Source organism: Rosa chinensis, chromosome 4 (assembly GCF_002994745.2).
Source record: "Rosa chinensis cultivar Old Blush chromosome 4, RchiOBHm-V2, whole genome shotgun sequence".
In the NCBI taxonomy this organism is placed as follows: Eukaryota; Viridiplantae; Streptophyta; class Magnoliopsida; order Rosales; family Rosaceae; genus Rosa; species Rosa chinensis.
This window is the reverse complement of record NC_037091.1, coordinates 10,676,075-10,696,405: the sequence shown is the minus strand read 5'-3', so window position 1 is coordinate 10,696,405 and position 20,331 is coordinate 10,676,075. Positions and strand designations below refer to the sequence as shown.

General features: G+C 36.5%; 3 long non-coding RNA genes across 5 annotated transcripts; 1 reads left to right on the top strand and 2 right to left on the bottom strand.

Annotated features, from left to right (window-relative positions):
• The first annotated feature begins 810 nt into the window (after window positions 1-810).
• Window positions 811-3,247, top strand: LOC112196062. The gene is made up of 5 exons (XR_002934911.2): window positions 811-1,114; window positions 1,733-1,959; window positions 2,068-2,221; window positions 2,328-2,390; window positions 2,627-3,247. It is a non-coding gene; the product is annotated as an uncharacterized LOC112196062 (long non-coding RNA).
• A 6,688-nt stretch (window positions 3,248-9,935) lies between these two features.
• On the bottom strand, window positions 9,936-10,748 carry LOC112196861. The gene is made up of 4 exons (XR_002935427.1): window positions 10,700-10,748; window positions 10,335-10,415; window positions 10,104-10,194; window positions 9,936-10,011 (listed from the first exon to the last, which is right to left on the bottom strand). It is a non-coding gene; the product is annotated as an uncharacterized LOC112196861 (long non-coding RNA).
• A 7,032-nt stretch (window positions 10,749-17,780) lies between these two features.
• On the bottom strand, window positions 17,781-18,934 carry LOC112200124. 3 transcript variants are annotated; one of them, XR_005810177.1, is made up of 3 exons: window positions 18,756-18,934; window positions 18,594-18,656; window positions 17,781-18,009 (listed from the first exon to the last, which is right to left on the bottom strand). It is a non-coding gene; the product is annotated as an uncharacterized LOC112200124 (long non-coding RNA). The 3 variants fall into 3 exon arrangements; XR_005810178.1 differs by lacking the exon at window positions 18,594-18,656 and having other exon boundaries at window positions 18,756-18,880; XR_005810176.1 differs by lacking the exon at window positions 18,756-18,934 and having other exon boundaries at window positions 18,594-18,749.
• Window positions 18,935-20,331: the final 1,397 nt, after the last annotated feature.

The window sequence follows — 20,331 nt, the reverse complement described above, 5'->3', positions numbered from 1 at the left end:
ATGCCTCATCGATGATATAATTTACAAAACAAAGGACTCTAATTACAAAAAGAACAACTGGATTACAAGAATAAGGACTTGAAAAGTTTTAGGTCTAATATGATTATTTACCATATAAACAAATCATTTGTTGTTACATTGGTAAGTGGATCGTTTTTTTTTGTAAATGGATCATATTTCATGTAGTTATCATAAAAACAACCATAATTACCACTTTATACCTCAATTGTTGTAATCTATAGTAAAATGCATTGTCAAACGAGTAATTCTCTCATGGATGATGAGATTTACACATGAAAAGTATTAATTACAAAATATAGAACTTTAATACACAATTAAGGACTCGCGCCTCATTTACAATATATACATAATGTTTTACCACTTTGACAGCAATTCGTTGTCACATTAGTAAAATGGTTCTCAGACTTGTAATATAAAAAATTACCACAAATAAGAGTTTGATTACTACTTCTACAACAATTCGTTGTCAAACTTGTAATATTGAAGAATTACCACAAATACAACCTTGGTTATTACTTTGGACCTCAATTGCCGTAAAATCTAGAAAAAACATTGTCAAATAAGTAAATAACTCCTAAAGGACAGTAATTACAAGATAGACAACCTTATTACACAATAAAGGACTCACCGCAAATTTACTTAAATATATGAAGTTTTACTATTATAGCAACACATTCGTTGTTTTATTAGTAAAGTGGTTCTGAAAACATGCAGGGCGTTCGTCCGCTACATGACCCCAAATTCCAAATACAGAAGTCTAAAGTTCGAGAGAGAAAACAGATCTGCAACCAACACCCCTCCCCCTCCTCTCTTGCCCTGATCTTGATCCCTCCGGATCCAGATCGTTGGCTCGAGGGTTGGGGGCGGCTCTTCTTCATTTTGTCTTGTTCAGTTGTCTTCTTCAACGCTGTGCAAGAGCTTTGGGTCAGGCTGGGGACGCTTGGATCCTGGTCGGTTCGTCCCGCTAGTGTGGTGCGGAGCTGCGGTGCGGTTGAGCGGTGGCTGTGGCGGTGGTGGAAAGGCCAGTTCCCGGATCGGTTTCTACCGCGGTGGTTGCACGACTGCCTTCTTTTTTGGTTCTGGTGTGAAACTTGTGAGTTAATAATTTGGTTATTGGTGTGCTTGATACATATCTTGTCCCCTAATTATCACTCAATATGTATGCTTGGTGTTGTGTCCTCTAAGTGTGACTGATGGTTGGGTCTCGGAGATGGAAAACTTTGCTCCAAAATTAAAATTTGTACGATATGTTGGTGATATAGAATATAGGTGCAGCTTACGCAGGACAATACAAGTGTTGTAAAATCATGAATCAGTTTAGTCCCATTGGTGGGTGAGTGGTAATGTGTATGTTTGTCATTAGCTTTACTATGTCTTTTAGGGTATTCGTTTCTAAAATGAAAAATCTTCTTTGTTTTAGGATGTTCAGAAACATAAAAGGTAGAGTCTTCCATAAGGAAGATGAGAATTGAAATTAACATTTATACAATTATGTCATTTCTTCTCATAAATGAAAGGTTTCAAATGGTCCTGTAATTAGATATGTTGTTTTTAAGCCTGGATCATATTTTAAAATGATTTGAAATGGGTGCAGAAGCACGGCCGTATTGGTTGATCTGGATCCATTAAAGTATGACACCCTTAAAATGGTGGAATATTTGTATTATTCGCTGTAACATAGGTAGTTGATATCTTCCTTTCCTCGATGCAGGAAATAGTCACTCAAATATGTTCTCTACCTGATAGTGGTGAATTCTTCCCAGAAGAAGTCTCGACACCCATTCTTGATCTGATGAAATCCTTTGAGAGTTATCATCTATAATGCTGGAAACACGGAAGTCTTTTAAAGCCAGTTTGGCAGTAGCGGAGTTGACAATTGCAATACACCATGTTTTCCATGCACCGGTTGATAAGATACTATGGGATGCTATAGAACAAGTAAGACCATAACACATTTAGCTCTCTCTTTGTATGAATGCTTAGTTCATAGAGAGACATGCAAGTTATGGATTACTTTTAAATCAATCATTGTTTATTCTTATATAGCTGAGAGTGAATATGATCACTACTTCAATAACAGTAAAGCTGTTAAGGAAGCAATGTGTTTCATGATGGACCCAGATTATGGGAAGAAGACCTGCTATGTACAGTTCCCACAAGAAGAGGGCTGCTCTTAGTTCTTTTAATTTGAGATTCCAGGGTAGACACTGAAGAGGACTTTTCTTTTTTCCTTGTCTTTTTTATTTGTTACTTCCAAACTATGCAACTATGCAAGTCATTTATGGTTAGGAAATTAAATTCTGCAGGCTCTTCAGAGAAATTCAACCGAAGCTATGATGGAGGCAAGGGTTGTTGATATTCTAAATGCAGTAAGGCTTATTTCAATACTACTGTAGATATATAGCTTCGCTGGTATTGCTTTCGTTTGTGTTGGTTCTAAAGTTCTGTCACTTTTGCGGCATGTGCTACAGCAAGCTACCAGTATGCTTGATTAAATATTTCAACCCCTTTGCAATTGGTTAAACTATGATTTGATCCTCTTTGTTCTCTTACATTTTAAAATTTAGTATAATCAGCTTTTGATGAAAACACTATATGATTGCAGATGGAACCACTTGCATATAGGAAAATGGACTTTGAAGAATTTTGTGCTGCTGCAATTAGCACGCATCAATTGGAGGCCCTCGAAGGATGGGAGCAGATAGCATCTACTGCTTTTTAATTTGAGATTCCAGGGCTGTCAAAAAAACTGAATCGACCATTCCCATTTTCAATATGGAAGACATTGACGAGTTAAGGTGAAGGAAATCAACTATTATCAATTAAACCTGAAGCCTTTGCTGAACTGAAGGTGAAGGAAATCAAGAATGGGCGGTTGGCAATGACCTCAATTGATAAGATTCTTTGTTCAGGCTATTGTAACTGGAAAAGGGCCAGTTGAGAACCTCTATGACCACGTTGCTGATCCCGTGGCCAACAATGCATGGGCATACGCTACCAACTTCGTCCCCGGGAAGTGAAGAAACCTAAATTGCTGGGATTTCTGCAACATTATCCAAAGTTGTTAATTTTCTGTATCCAGTAAAAAGATGCAGCTTCTTTTTGCTTGAACAACTTCTTTGTTTATTGGCCAAAAGAAAAGAAAAGAATACAAGAAAAAAGAAAAAAGAGAACTGTTTATTTTTCTAAATGCGGTGCACATTCAGGTGCTCATGTCAACAGATGCATGCTTTACTGCAATTTAGGTATATCTAAACTAGAATAAATTAAGCAGACAATTTGGGTATCTAGTGGCCTCACTAAAATCTTTCCCAACTGGGACGCGGAAAGAGCACCAGAAGAATCCCTCTCAATACAACTATGAAGCCATGAAGGCCCAAACTGTAAACAAAGCATATGATTAGCAAAAGAAAGAGCTTCTCTTGCAATCTTGTGAGCAACCATATTACAGTTCCGACGAACATACCCCCAGCTGCAATGATCTAACTGACTTATCACATCTTTTGCTTCATCCAATATATTTCCTTCCTCACTAAGATCTTCTCCCTGCTCATGGAGCGTGTTAATCACCGTAAGGGCATCCCCTTCAATTTCAAGGGACTTAAAACCAACATGAACAGCAAATTTCAGTCCGTGCAGCAGAGCCAGCGCCTCTGCCACCTTGGGCTTCACTCTGCCTACCTGGGGGACCGCTAAAGCGCCTTTCAATCTCCCAAATTCATCCCTGAACACTGCTCCCAACCCAGTATAGCCCCTCCTCCCATCACAAGCCGCATCAAAATTTAGCTTAATTAATGAAGTTATGCTATGGAGGCTGCCATCCTTCACTGCTGCGATTAGCCCTCCTCCCTACTTGTTTCTATTTTGCTATTAGCCCTAAGACCAGTGAAACCAAAACGAAGGTCTTTAAACTCTATAGTCTAATCTTCAACTGGAATCGGTGCTCAAACATAAAATAAGGGACATTCAACAGGAAACCCTAAACCCATCATCTAGATGATAATGGTGCAACATACAACTACAAAGTCTTATAATCGCATCTAGATGATAAGGATTCTACGTACCTGAGTGCAAACAATGAAACCAGAATTCTACGTACTTGTTTTCTCGCTTTGTACAAGAACAAAACTGGACAGGAAGAAAGAAACTCTTTTCCTCGTCTTCTCCTCTTTTTCAAATTAGGGTTCTTTTTTTTTTTTTTTTTTTTTTTAATGTAGATATGTAATTCAGAATTTTGAAAAAGAAAAAAAAAATTATACAGGCTACCTGGTAAGCAGGTCACCACTATTGAATATTCTAGACCGTTAGATATATTCATATTTTAATTATATCCAACGGCCTAAAATATTTGAAAGAGTTGATGTATGGCATACGTCAACATATACTAGAATTTTCCCTTAACACATTGTCATGCCCTTTAAAGTATTGTTATTAATGAATATTTTTATTGAACATATTTTTAATAGAACACTTAGCAAACTCTCTTAACACTAGAGAGAGGTAGAGCCCATCGCTGGGGTTCTTGGAAGCATTCATACGTATGAATCTTGGCCGGAGGCATTGGGTTTTCCTTACCCTCTGGTTACATGGGGATTGATGATGGTAGGGTTCTAGTACTCCATCGTTTGGTCCAAGGTTTTTGTTTGGTTATCTTGCTTGCAGGCAGTTGGTTGTTGATGACAGTCCCGCCTTGATTCTCTTAGATGTTTTAGGGTAGTTTTGAATTGCTTAGGTAATGACTTTTTTGACAGCCCCGCTAAGGTGAGTTGTTATGTATAATTTCATTAATCAATACTATGTTTAAGAATGAGATGTTTGAGAGAGATTAATGAGAGAATTGTGTTTTATTATTGAGAATATGAGCCCTATATATAGGGATTACAAAATACATGTTCTAATGTTACAAGGAAAACTAATCCGAGTAGGACTAGAGATTCTAGAACCTTCTCTCCTATTACAACCATGAAACTAATCCTAGTTTGAATAGGCACACAAATCTGATTTCCTTCAACACTCCCCCTTGTGCCGCTCAAACTTGGTGGTGACGTTTCATCCCTTGCCTCGTTAAAAACCTTACTTGAGTGAAAAACTGTCACGCCTCGAATTTTAAATAAATTAATTCAAATCCAAAACACGATAACTTAACAAGCACAAGAAAAGCACATACAAAATTTTTCATTTAAATTAAGCAACTAAACAAACTGAGCTCACAATGTCAATACTGACTCGTTCTTTAAAGTCACATATTACATACAGATAGTTTACAAATTAAACTGAATGACAATTCAATAAGTAAACACACCCACCACAACTCACTACACAGTGGAAGACTTAAAAATAAGATTACCCTTCGACGTCCACGCTACCGAACGTACCCCTCAGCTTCGACGACGATTAATCGATATTCTAACCCGCACAATAAACCTTACACCATAGAGTAGTGCACCGGGTTGAACAAAACAAACCCGGTAAGCTTTTTAAGCCCGTATGAGTAAACTCAATTAAAATGACTCACGTCACTCATGCTTATAATTTCTCAACTCGTGAGATAAATTAAAGCAACAACATTTAACTTCATAAAACACAACTACGAAATCACTCTTCTTTCCTCTCAACATAAAGCATTAATCACCACAATGACGTGATAAAAAATTTCTTGACTCTCTACGAGTCTCAACCACAACTGCACTCACATCATTAAAGTAAATAAAACTAGTAATCCCTACTTAGAAAATTAGTTCAGGAGATCACTAAAATCACACAATTCAAATCATAGTAATTCCTGCATATAGTTTAGTTCAGGAAATTACATTAAAACAAACAATTCAAAAGACAGTAATCCCTGCATATAACTTAGTTCAGGAGATTATAAATAAATCAAACAATAGAAAAGACAGTAATCCCTGCATATAACTTAGTTCAGGAGATTACATTAAAACAAACAATAAAAAAGGCAGTAATCCCTGCATATAACTTAGTTCAAGAGATTACATTTAAATCAAACAATAGAATTCATGGGAATCCCAAATCTCATGTAAACACTAAAGAAAGAATCCCAGAAACCTTCCCTAAACTACGACAGACTAGAGCTCAAACTGTATCATAACCTGCCCCCTTGACGAAGGTACAAGCATCCGATAACTGTATCGTAACTTGCCCCCCTTGACCAAGGTGCAAGCATCCGATGACTTACACCCCACTGTATCATAACCTGCCCCCTTGAAGAAGGTACAAGCATCCGATAACTGTATCGTAACTTGCCCCCTTGACCAAGGTGCAAGCATCCGATGACTTACACCCTAACAGTATCGTAACTTGTCACCTTGGCCGAGGTTCAACCTTACGATATCAGTGCACCCAGGTTACCACTGTAACCTTCGAACTTCAAACCATTTGGCCCTCAAAACAAACCCAGGTTTACCACTGAAACCTTCCGACTCACATTTGTCACATCACAACTCCAAATCACTCTTTCAACAATATAAATCATCAAAAATCTACATATCACATGCCACACCTTCCAGATATATATATATATATATATATATTCCACGTAAATATATATATATATATATATATAATATACAGCCCCCTTCCAATGAGAGATCCCTATTTTTTGCCAACTTGAGGGACAGGCTCGCAGCCCTTGGATCTGCTTTAATGAGGTTCAACGGCTGAGATTAAATCCAAGGTTTTCACCTTTTTCTAAGCCTCCAACTCGTAAACTCGTGTAACGTTCCAAACCTAAATTTGCCAGTTTACGAGTCTTTCGATGGGTAAACAACATTTACATTTACTTTTTGGCTCCGTTTCGACATTTTGGGGGGGCCCTAAAAGTTGACTTTTTGTTCGGGTCAAAATTTGAGAAAATGTTCTGCATGAAAGTTGTAGAGGACGTTAAGCCGAGCGTGTGCATATGTGGTACGTAAAAATCAGAGTTCGTATGCGAAAGTTATAATCGAAAAGGTAATGTTACTGTTCATGGTAACTTTCTATAAATAGGACGAGTTACTGTGGTAACTCGTCATTTTCTCTCTCCCTGATTTTCTCTCCCTCTTCCCCCGGGTCGCCCTCTCTCCTTTTTCAGATTTCTTCACCGTCCGGTGTCCGATTGACTTGATTCCAGTTGTCCTTGGATCGTATCTTCCTCCTCTACACGATGGTACCAGTGGGTATCGGCGATTTGGCCGGAAACCCGAATTTATGCAAGCATTGTTACTGTAGCAGTTTGCTTCTGCGACGAAATTCTCCAGTTTCCGGCTATCTTCGGCTGTGAAATTGGCTGTATTAGGAGCGCCTCGAGTCACTGATCATCTTCCCTCAAGACTTCTAGCTGGAATTTCCACGTTTGGAAGGTGAATTTGAAGGATTTCCAAATTGGTGGGTTTGGAGATTTCCGGGTTTGTGTTGATCGGCAAAAGTGGAGCACTTCAAGGTATTTTCTCACTTGGTCACAGTTATGAAAAGTGCTTAGAATCTTGAGATGATTCTGTGGTTGAAATTTGGTGGCCGGAGGAGGAGTTGGCCATGCATGAACAATGTCGCGCGTGAACAGTGCGGTGCGTGAACAGTGGTGGCGTTTAAACAGTAATTTAAATTATATATCTTTTCACTATGCCAAAAAATGCTTCAGACGACAGATCCTGATCTGTCGTCTGATGAAGTAAAAATTTGTTGTCTAGGTGGCTGCCGTCTCTAAGCCATTCAGACGACAGATATTCTCCGTCATTGATAATGCACTCAGACGACAGTAATCTGTCGTCTGAAGTACCTAATATTGAAGAATCGGAGTCTATCTGTCGTCTGAAACACCATACCACTACATATTAATGTTGTTGGAAATTCACTTCATCAATGGATTCAAAAAATAACTGTCGATGTAGTTAATGTAAGATGACGGAGTTTTTGTTGTTTCTGTCATTTGATTGAACTAATATTAAGCTTAGTTGATGCTTCTGTTGTCTGATTTGAAGAACAACGACAGTTATAGATTGACTGATTTCGTATGCAACAACATAATTCTGTTGTTTGAAGTTGGTAGAAACAACATATCAACCACCTACTTCTGTTGTATGAGAGCTCTTTGAACTCTACTTTTCTGTTGTTTGAACGTGGTAGAAACAACATATCAACACCTACTTCTGTTGTGTGAGAGCTCTTTGAACTCTACTTTTATGTTGTTTGAACATGGTAGAAACAACATATCAACACCTACTTCTGTCGTCTGAGAACTCTTTGAACTCTACTTTTCTGTTGTTTGAACGTGGTAGAAACAACATATCAACACCTACTTCTGTTGTCTGAGAGCTCTTTGAACTCTACTTTTCTGTTGTTTGAACGTGGTAGAAACAACATATCAATCACCTACTTCTGTTGTCTGAGAGCTCTTTGAACTCTACTTTTCTATTGTTTGAACTTGGTAGAAACAACAGATGATCATTTGTTTCTGTTGTTTCTATTTTCTTGATACAACATAAATTGTGCTGTATTTTCTTCATACAACATAAACCTGCATATATCTGTTGCCTTTCAACCATTTCAACATCAGTCATTTACAATCATCAAAACCATAAAATTGGACTAAAATCAACATTGAAAATGATGGCTACGTTTCATTAATTGCATCAACATCATCCAAAATACAATCCATAGTTCCAACTCTAAACCTAGCCAACAGTTACATTATGATCGAGAGAACCAAAAAACCATCTTATCTCGATCATTTACCTAGTGCACCAAGTCAAAAACCTATAAGGTAAAGAAAGAGTAGCTAGACAGAGCAACTGCATGCATAATTTAAGTTCATCAACACTTTCCATCATTTGTATATAAATGCACAAAAGCAGTTCCAAGTGCTACTCATCTACCTTAAACAGAACCAAAGTTAGAACTGTATAACATTATTTGCCCATTCAGCTCGAACCACATCATGATGCCTTCTCTTCTTTTGAGCATTCTTTTGCAATTTCCTTAAGGCCTTGTTAGTTTGTTCATCAAAGATCGTCTTCTTCATTGTTGAAACCATCTGTACATTCACAAAATGGAAAGAAACAACGAATGACTTTTATGAAATATATAACAAAAAAGGCCAACTTAGTTATAGGAAAAAGGAAACAAAACAAGAGTTAATCACCCACTATGCCAAACTATTTAAATAAGCATGAATTTAGATAACCTATACTCAATGCTTGAGATAGAATGATCTGAAAAGATCTATCTAAACAAATGGAGGAATCTGAAGATTAGAATGTCCAAGACACCTGAAATAACCTGTAGTACAAATGAATACATAATATCACTTCATCTTTATATTCTGTTAGCAACAGCTAATATATGTGAAGGTCTAAGAAACAAATGACAATTATACTTGCAGAGAAGGGAATTAAGAATATTACCTACAATTATACTTGCATATTACAAAAGTGGAAATCCTAGGTAGAAGCTGGTATCATATGTATCCCTGGAGCAGCCCAACATTGCGGTTCAAATGCACTGTCTCGTATGTATCCTTGTCAAATGTGAAATAAATTCATTCATGATTCCAGGTGATCAGTTAAGTATTAAGGAACAATATTCATGTCTTATGTCTCATGTCTAAGTTACAGACTAATGCAAGCTCAATGATTATAGGATCTTCCAACAACTTGATATATTATGGACCAACACTAACATTTCTGCAAAGCAACCAAAAAATATCATCTCAAGAAGAATTGAGCATGTAGATCTGGGAAATGAGATTCACTTACAGCAACGACCGATGTGTTGTGGCGATGTTCTTGAATAACTTTCTGGTATCCTAATGCTGCATGAGCCAAACCATGCAGGTATACATTGCAAAACTAATTATGGTCCTTATTAAGAATTTGGAAAGAAAAAGAATAAAACCGATTTTAGTTTAAATATATTACCTAGGTTGTTGAAATCCTCCTGGTACTTCATTTGTAGAAACTTCATTCCTGCTTTTGTATCATATAGATTATGTTTCAATTCCTACATGATATTAGCACCAATTTCACCAGTACTTCTTTAATTAGGACAGATTGCAGTATTGGAGTAGCTATTATGATACAACTGCAGTTTACCTGAATATTTTTCTTTTGATCCCTCTTGATGGTCATATGTTTGATTGCAACAATCGTCCTTCTTTATTTCAGTCGCAGCTTTCTCTTCATTCTAAATCATCCATCAGTAAAAGAAAATGTCACCAATTGCAAAATCAATCGAAGTTACACAAAATGCTATCCTTTTGAATCAAGTCTTTTGCATTTTCACAACAGTATGGTGAATGAGAATCTAAATGCATGCAGACATACCTTGATATCACCAGAACCAGGTTCAGAAAGAGATGGAGAGTCAGAGTCAGGGCCAGGGCTATCTTTGGAAGGTGCTTTTACCTGCCATTATCAAACAGAGTAAATCATCCATGGAAGCTTGATAGTAACCTAGTAATTAATAGTGAAACTGCACATATATTTCATCTTCCTAAAGATAATGACACAAAACAGTAGAAGTCCAAAACTGTTCGAGAAGCAGGATCCAAAACAATGAAACTGCACATATATTTTTCTGAATAACAGAAAGCCTCCTTAAGTATCTCCACAGTTATTTCATGACAAAAAATTGGATTTAATTTCCGTTGACTCCCATCCACATCAGTATAATTTATTAAGATACTTACAAATGGAATTTCTTCCTATTTTTTGTCCAAAAGAACTTCACGTACTAGCCTATGTAAGGAATGAGAAAAACTCTGAAAATTAGAAGACAAAACAATTAAACTCTATTATCTGATGAATGTAAAAGAAAATTTAAGAAACAGAAAATCTCACTAACTGCTTCATTGGGATCTTCACTGGAGAAACTATCTTGCGATCTTTCACTCCATGATAAGGTCCTTATAAAAGAACTCATGAATGGTTCAAAATTTTTTCTCATAAAGGGTTTCCCAGAGATAGGTGGTTTCAAGTTTCCAACAAATTTCCATGATCCACTTCCGCCTGCTTGTTTCCAGTCACTATATGATTTTAGTGCTAGAACACAGTTGACAATCCTTGTACTTGCAGATTGTCCTCCCTGTAAACTCAAAATTTGGATAAGTGTCACCACAAAACTAAAACAAAAAATTTGCAAGTGCACAGCCATAAATGTATTCTTAGCACCAACCTATTCCAAATCAGAGGCTTCAAAGGTTGGAAGCCCCAATTCCTCCACAGCCACAAGGAAATTTCTGACGTTTTCAAAGTACTGAAATGCTGATAGAGCTGCCCCGTCAGGAATAGGCACAGAGTCACAAGGGCCTTCAACAACCTAAGAACAAATAGGCAGTTATCCTCATCAAACCATTCAATAAACAAATAGGAACATATAAAAGAGCCTGAACAAAGACAAAATACTATAATTTTTACAACCCTAGCATAACTTATAGGTTTCTCACCCAACTTCCTCTGTCAGGTTGATTCCACTTCTTGCATATGCCACAAACATGTTTTGTCAACTACAACAAACAAAAAAAAAAAAAAATATCGTCAAGTCTAATTTATCACTGCCTATCGTCAAGTCTAATTTATCACTGATCATCTATAATCCATCTTCAAACTTCACAAAACTCAACACAAAGGATCATTGTGTTTCATGCCGCAAGTAAACCAACCGAGACCGAAACCAAAATCCAAGTCTAGTTACATCACCTTAGTTTGAAGCATATAGATAGACACTGCATCACAAACTCAAATACATTAATCAAGATTTTCACCAACTATACATATATAAGTAGATACATGTACAGATATACGGTATACACATATATAAGAATAATGAGTATACGAATTTGAAAGGAGAAGAGTGGGTACTGACTCTCTTGGTCCAATTCAATGGCCTTGTACTGGACTCCCAATTTTAGAACGAAGAGCTGCTTCACTCAAACACAGTGAGGACAAAGCTTGTTGATGCGAAACAATATCTTATTGTCAAATTTCCAAATTGGTTCAAAACGATCGACAATTCTATATATATAGACACACAGAAGAAGATGAAGAGGTAGACAGAACTTGAAGATGACTAACGGATAGAACGAGACGAGCTCCTTCACCTTGCCCAACGCCATTTCGAAAACGACGACGCTTTCGATTTCGAAACCCTAAATCCCCAAATCACTCCCGATTCTGTGATCTCTGTTGGGTGTAGATCCGGACTCGCAGTCGGAAGCATGTGGTGCTGACTTTCGATATCGTTGGATGACGCAGCCCGGGTCAACTAATTGGAGGCCGAAGAGTCCATTGGTAGTGGCGATGTCGCCGGATGATGCTCGGAGGTAGAAGATGGAGAATTGAGAAACCAGATCTACTTTCTCTCTCTTTGTACTGTCTTCTCTCATCTCTACGCTTCAATTTCTATTTTCTTGAAGAACTTGACTTGACCCGGCTTTGGTTGTTGGTTTGTAGATCGATATGAAAGACCAACGAGGGTGGAAGAGCATCGAAGAAGAGGTGCTGCTAGGTTTGGGTCTGGGAGATGGAAAATGAGTTTTCTGATTTTTTTTTTCCACAAGTGTGGGAAAGCACGGGGCCGGGTCTAGGTCTATTGAAAGATAGATAAGTTTTAGTTTAGCCAAAAAGAGGTTTTTGTCCACACAAGAAGAAATAATTTCTTCATCTACTCAGACAACAGAATTCTGTTGTCTGAGTTTTCTAAATTACAACAAACTTGAAAAAATTGATCTAGTATTGATTTTGATACTATTTAGACAACAGAAATAGTTAAAATTGTCGTCTAAAGACGTTCAAAAAAATCAGACAACAGAAAAAACCTCTTCTGTCGTCTGAGGGGTATGGTCTGAAGCATTTTTTGGCATAGTGTTTAGCTGGTTAAATCCTATAATTTTTGTAGAGGTTGAATATGTGAATTTGGTTGGAATTGGAGAAGTTTTTAATCGATTATGAATTTCTAAAAATTTAGGATAATTTACGAGAATCCGACCGTCGGATATCTCTCGGTTCTGACTTGGAACCTTTAAGATAGCGAATTGGTATTAGAGGAAAAATTTGGGTTGAATCTGTGAAGAAGTGGAGAGATGATTTATAAGGATTTGATTTTGGGAATCGTATTTAATTGTTGAATAGTTATTCACGGAAAATATTTTTGTTTAGGGCGACGTACAGAGCTATTGCTCGACGAAGGAATTTGTATGCGTGATCGCCTCACTAGTACTGTGAGTGAACATTTATTTTAAATTAAATGTGCATGCAGTATATTATTATTTTCCAATTGAGGTTTGATTTATTATTTGAATTATTGAGTATTATGATTTTATGAGCTTGATTTCTTGAGATTTATTATGCTCTATGAGTTACGGGATTTTTAGTGGATTTCCTTCCCGAGGGCTTTCAATAGATTTTCAAGCTAATTATTTATGAATTATGGAGTTGGGAAATGATTTGCGGGAAGTGACTGATTCAGAAAATATTATGAGAATTATTGATTTCGAATATCAGTTAATATGATGATATACAAGTACGAAGGATTTAGCAAATATTTGAGTATGATTGAATTATCGAGATTTATTGAGTTTTGAGCTCCGCACTTACCAGCCTTGAGTTAGATTGAGATTTCCTTTCTGAAAGCATTTATTGATTTACAGAGTATTTGATTTATGCTTTCGAGGATTTATTGAGATATTGAGATTTGAGTTAGCGAGATCATCCTGAGTTATGCTTTCGGTGAATTTTTAATGTTTTATTGAAGTAACAGCGAGTTTCTTTCTGAAAGCAAGTAATTGAAAGAGGTTGTGTCCAGTTTATTGAGGAGGCTATCTTCGGCGCATGCGTATATTACCTAGTTGGCAGTCCCTTCTAGGTAATAGTCTGGTTGGCAGTCCCTTCCAGACTACATCCCGGTTGGCAGTCCCTTCCGATGCGTCACCTGGTTGGCAGTCCCTTCCAGATGACATGAGGTAGTTAGTTGGCAGTCCCTTCTAACTACTTGTGGCTAGTTAGCAGTCTCTTCTACCCACCGCCTCCTATCCCGGTTGGCAGTCCATTCCGATGCGTCACCTGGTTGGCAGTCCCTTCCAGATGACATGAGGTAGTTAGTTGGCAGTCCCTTCTAACTACCTGTGGCTAGTTGACAGTCCCTTCTATCCACCGCCTCCTATTCCGGTTGGCAGTCCCTTCCGATGTGTCATCTGGGTGGCAGTCCCTCCCTGATGGCATGAGATGACTAGACAGCAGTCCTTTCTAGTCATCGAACGAGCCTCTTGAAAATGATGTTTTAAAAAGGATTGAGGTTGAGATTTTAAGAGATTGCAAGATGCCCTTTATTTTTACGTGATTAAGATCGCAGTAAAGATGATGATTAAAAGTATTTTCAAGATTGTTACTGCATGCGAGATTTTAGAGAATAACTTGGGAAATCATTACATTTTACTTTTCATTCGAAATTACTTATTTTTCGTCCACTCACTCTAACAGTTTTTAAATGTTTTCCCCTGGGCCCTTCGGTTTCAAATGCCCAGTTTGCAGGCCAGTTTAGCTTGAGGTCGAGCGTACTTGGGGTTGAGGCATAACTGTCATAGCTTCCGCATTATAAAAGTATTGGTCTTTTATCTTTTATTCTATTCTCTTGTACTCTTGTACATTAGATTGCTCTGATAACCTAAGAGATTAATATTCTTAATTTCAGAATTGGTTTGTGATATGGGAGATGTTGTGATTTAGGGAGCATGGTGGCTCCAGAAGATTAAGGGTGGATTATTTTAGAAGTGTAAATGACTTTCTACAGATTATGGGTAGTCCACTTTTAGAGGGAGTTCCTCCAAATTTTTGGTAGAATTTCTTCTAAGGTGGGCCCCGCAGGGCTACTTCGGATTTCAAGGTGAAATCCGGGACGGGTCCTGTCAACTCGGGTCCATTCTCAAATTCCCAATTTTCTCTCTCTCTCTCTCTCTCTCTCTCTCTCTCTCGCTCAGAGAATTCACTCGATTTACATGTCAAGCACATCTCTTGCATCAACTTCTCTAGAAATCAGGTGGGTTTTCTATTTGTAGTGAGTATATGATTTGTTGAGGGAAATAGTCCACTCTTGCCTTAGATTTCAATTCAATTGCAGCAATTTACAAGGAAATAGTCCATCAATCCAGAGCAATCCCTTCGCCATTGATTGGAAGAGATGTTGTCGGAGCTGCAAGGATAGAGTCGGGGAAGACTCTTGCTTTTCCATTTCCAGCTATCTAGTTGTATAAACATGCATAGCCTATGTTTGTGCCCTACCCTCTTATTTGTTCCTAAAGTGTATACCTTTTCTCTTTGTTTTTGTTGATATGATGTTGGGCTATGCAAATTGAAGTTCAAAAACAATAGCTATAATCTCTTTCTTACTGATTGAATAGAAAATTGAAGTTCACATACTTGCATTTTGGTTTAGTCTAATCTGCGTGTCTGCTTGTAACAGCTTGATCAGAAGAAAGCTCGTTGAAAATGCATACAGATCGAAACTTTAGGAACAAATAAGAGGGTAGAGCACAAACATAGCAATCCCACCGCCATTCATACCTGTCTTGGGAATGGGTTTTATGAATAAGGGTAATTATCACAAATGGTACCTGAACTTATCATCTATCTTATCGATATCACAAATGGTACCTGAACTTATCATCTATCTTATGGATGGTACCTAAACTTCAATTTTGATCACAACCAGTACCTGAACTTTTCGATTTTATTTCAAATGGTATATATCACTAACTTCCGTTAATGTTCCATTAAAAACTAATATGTGCCAAACATGTGACTCATTTTTCAAGGATAAATTTGTAATTACCTTCTTTTTTGTAATATCACTTATTTTCACTTATATTGTGGCTATAAAGAGACTATCAAAGGAAAAACTTTCAACTTCAATTAAAAATATGAATGATAGGAAAAAAAAAAGAATTACGAAAGTTTTGAGAAGCTTTTGGTTTTAAATGTTTTATAGTTTGTCCAAAAAAATATTTTATAGTTTTATTTGAAATGTTTTGTCTGTATCTATAAAACAAATTAATTTTTTGTTGAGATCTTGCTTTTAAATTTTATTTTCATGAGAGGGTAGAGATACATTTTTAATTCTATTTTTAATTGAACTTCTATTTTTATTAACATATTAATTGATCAAAATATATAGTAAACAAAATTATTTAAATGGATATTTTTGTCAAACTACTCTTGAATATAGGTCATGTGTTTTGCACATGTTAGTTTTTAACGGAACATTAACGAAAGTTAGTGATAGGTACCATTTGAAATGAAATCGATTTCAGGTACTGGTTGTGATCAAAATTGAAGTTCAGGTACCATCGATAAGATAGAGGATAAGTTCAGGTACAATTTATGATAATAACCCTATGAATAATCTTGAACTATTATGCTTTGAGTGCGAATGCGGCATCATATATTGGACCATTATGAAATTTTAGAATCTGAATGGAAATATTGGAACTGTATTGTTTTGTGTCAATGCATTGTTATTGTTAATCACCTAATCTTTAAGAATGTCCAACATTTTGCAAGGAATGACTCGTATTCGGCGAATTAGTATAGAGCTAAAGCTCCAACACTTGTGAAAACTCAAGGACTGTAGTCCTCCATGGTGTTTGCTGTGGAATCTAATAATTGGTTGGTTTGATATCAAATTATGGCTATTTTGTGACCTTAAATAGTTAGTGGCTAGGTTGCACGTATTGTTATATGCTAGGCAAGTTGTGTGTGGACTGCAGACATAGAAGAAATTAAAGCTCCTTAGTTGTACCATGTAGGCACCAATTCTCTTCTGCTAATTACGGTGTCTGACAAGTTCTTGCTAATAAGTAAAGTTTATTATCTGTTGAGCAATGAGGAGAGCCATGTCAAATGCATCCTAAGCCACACATCATGCTTTCCAGGAGGCCATTGAACTATCAGCAACAACAGGAGAACCATGATGTGCTTACAAAGTGATTGTTGTAATGAAGCAGACCTTGTAATCTTTATAATTGAAATGCTAGATAAGAAGAGGTTATTATATTCTAAAACTAATTTGGATGAGGTTTATGTCCTTGCACACATGTAGTGTAATCCTCTCTAGAGAATTGCAAGTCTTTAGTGACTTCCAACTACAGTAAATTGTGGTGTGTTACTATGTAAGCTGTGGTGTTGGTGAATTTATTTCATCGTATTGGTATCCTCTAGTTTTTGTTTATCTATGGTCCATGTATTGCTTTTCTTCTCTGCATTCTATTGATAATGTTTTGTTTCTCGCTTGAAAAACAAAAAAAAAAGTACTTGAAGAAGCGATTTGTATTGATGATTTATTTAAGCTTTTGTAGTCCATATTGATAACTATAGACCTGTAGATGACAGGTGCTTGTTCTATTCTCATTTATAATATATCAATTTTTATTGATTATGCATTCTCATAATTTTAGTAACAATACATAAAGTAGTTCAGAACATTACTTTACAATCCAACTAGAGTAACATTTTTTGGTTAAATGGGGGCCAAAATGCCCAGCAAAACAAGGAAACAAATCAGAAACTAGGTATTTGCTCCTAAAACTTGAAGTTTAGCATAAATCATCCAGCAGCAAAGTAATAACTTATGGAGGAGGCTGCATAACAATGTGCATTCCAATCTCAGAATCCGATCTAATTTTGAACAACACATTAGCAACCTTGTTGCTTGATTTCACAGCTTTGGAAGGGTGACAATTTTTTATCATAGGCTTTAAAGGCTGCAGAGCATCCATACCATAATCAATCAAAGTGACAATGACTTTAGAATCAGGTTCAATCAACACATGTATCAATAAGCATCAGTAGCCAACTAGAGAGTAAAATTGCACAATAAAGAAACATGAATTGTACTGCTTCATGATTTCAAATATGGACTTCTAGCAACTCTGATGCAACTCCAAATTGTCTACTGCAAACTCCCAGACAATTTTACAAATGCTCTGATACATCTTCTTACTTTCTTCACCTGCGTATTTGATATCTCATGAAAATACTTAGAAATTAGAATAGATGAAGAGTTATCAGTTTTCAAACACATAGAAACCCAGAAAAAAAAAACTGTGTCTAATATAATGACTATACAAAAGTAAGGATGTATTCGACACAAATCCACAATGAAATTCTTCAGAAGCAAAGTAAGGTAGAAAACTTGTCCCTGCAGGTTATGACTAAGTTGTGTATCCCAAAGAAAGCCTATAAACTCAAATATATATAGAAATTGACAAAACAAAATTCAGTGATAGTGCATCAACAATAAACTTCCCAGGAAATTGATGACTTGTGGGAGGAGGCTGCACATAATCAGACTACTAATTTAGAAAATACAAAACTATATTAATTATATACATTTGTTTTACTAGATTGAGTCAATCAAGAGTGACATGTGGTAGGAAGACTATATTGATTATACACAAATCCAAACATATATAGATTACCAATTCGGATTCCAATGATCCAACCCAGATAGAATTGATTATACAGAAATCCAAGCATATGTAGATCGATCTGTGAAACTAAATATAGAAGAAGAAAAATGTCAAGGGCAAAAACCTGAACAAGAGTCCCCACAAGCCAAGTAAGAAGTTTTTGTTTTAGGTGGAGAGCCACCGCAAGCTGAATATGGATGAGGATCGATTTTAGGTTATAGCTTTTGTTTTTATTATTAGAAAGTCGAATCCCTCATGAAATACTCACAACGAAAAGAAAACCCACCTGATTTCTGTAGAATTTGAAGAAATATATGGTGCTGAGGTGCGAAGAGTGTTGTTCGAGCGCTGTTATTCGCCAGAAAGAATGAGGAGATAGAGAAACTGACTGACCCTATTCAGTTTTCGGGTTACCGGTCTTAGAAAGGGGTCAAAATCTTAATTTAATCTCAACCGTCGAACCTCATTAATGCAAATCCAAGGGCTGCGAACCTATCCCTCAAGTTGGCAAAAAATACAGATCCCTCATTGGAAGGGGGGCTGTATATATATATATAGGGAAAATTCTCATACACACCAAATCTAGCAATATACTCCTCATACACTCCAATAACTTATTTCTATTCCCACTCACACAAAACTTTCCAACTTTTCTCCCTACTTTTCAAAACCACTCACTATTCATCCCACTACTACCCCTCTCCATCATCTATTTCTTTCTTATCACATCTTTATTATTTTTTTATAAAGCGTGGTAGGCCCATCTTGAAGTTATTTGTCTAGACCATATTTGCAGCTATAATCCATCCTCTATATTCAAAGGTAAGCAGTTAAAATTACTATTCATAATTTCAATCGTTGACAGACTTGAGTTAGTTGCTATCTGTAACAGTACTAGTAAAGAATTGAAAAAAGAAAGAGAAAAGCTGAGAAAGTTGAAAAACTTTAGAGATAATCTTAGTAGAGAAACTCTCAACTACTGGGATATCATCTATAGATTGCAAACAAGAATCTATAAAATTGAACAAGATATTGAAGATATCTTATATGCTCTTCAAGAGGAACAAAAACCTCTTGATTATTTGAGCATTGGTTAGATCCGCACCTCACTGATATCAGAGCTTGTAAAAATAGCTCAAAAGGGGAATCCCCAATGGGGACAATGTCTGATTTAATATTAGAGAAGTTGAATTCACTACTGAAATTCTCTGATGAGAAACATCAGATCCTACTGAAGGAACTATCTAGATGTCAAGATTATCTAGAAAAATTACCTGCTATAATCTACCAATTAGAAAAATTGGAAAACAAAATAGATTATATCAAGGAATTTCCAAAAACGGAAGAAGAAAAGCTAACAAATGTTAGTAGAATTCTATGAAAAATATACTAAAGGATAAGAAAGTGCCTACAGTAAAACCAATGAAAGATAATGGATTTAAACCATTAGAAAAACCTGAGAAGAATCTTGTTCCAAACATGATTTTTCTTGGACCATCTACTAGTCAAACTAGTATCCGGTACGAATACCCGAAAGAAAAAAGAGATGTCAAAATGATGAGCATCTTTGGGAAAAAGAAAGGAGTACAACTCCTTAATGCTGAAGAATTTGAATTCAACAAAATTGAACAGAAGGTAAAAAACTCCGCAATTCCAAAATTAGATTTTAAACAAATCTATAAAAGGGGAAAATTTGATGTGTTGGATAGCCACCACTTCAAATTATTGGAATTTACAACCCCCTCCACAACAGGAGAAACTGATCTACTGATGATCACTCCTACAAAAGTTGCCCGAGCAAGAACAAAAAATTATCAATTTATGCATATTGGAGCAGTCCAAGTAGGCATAAAATTTCTTAC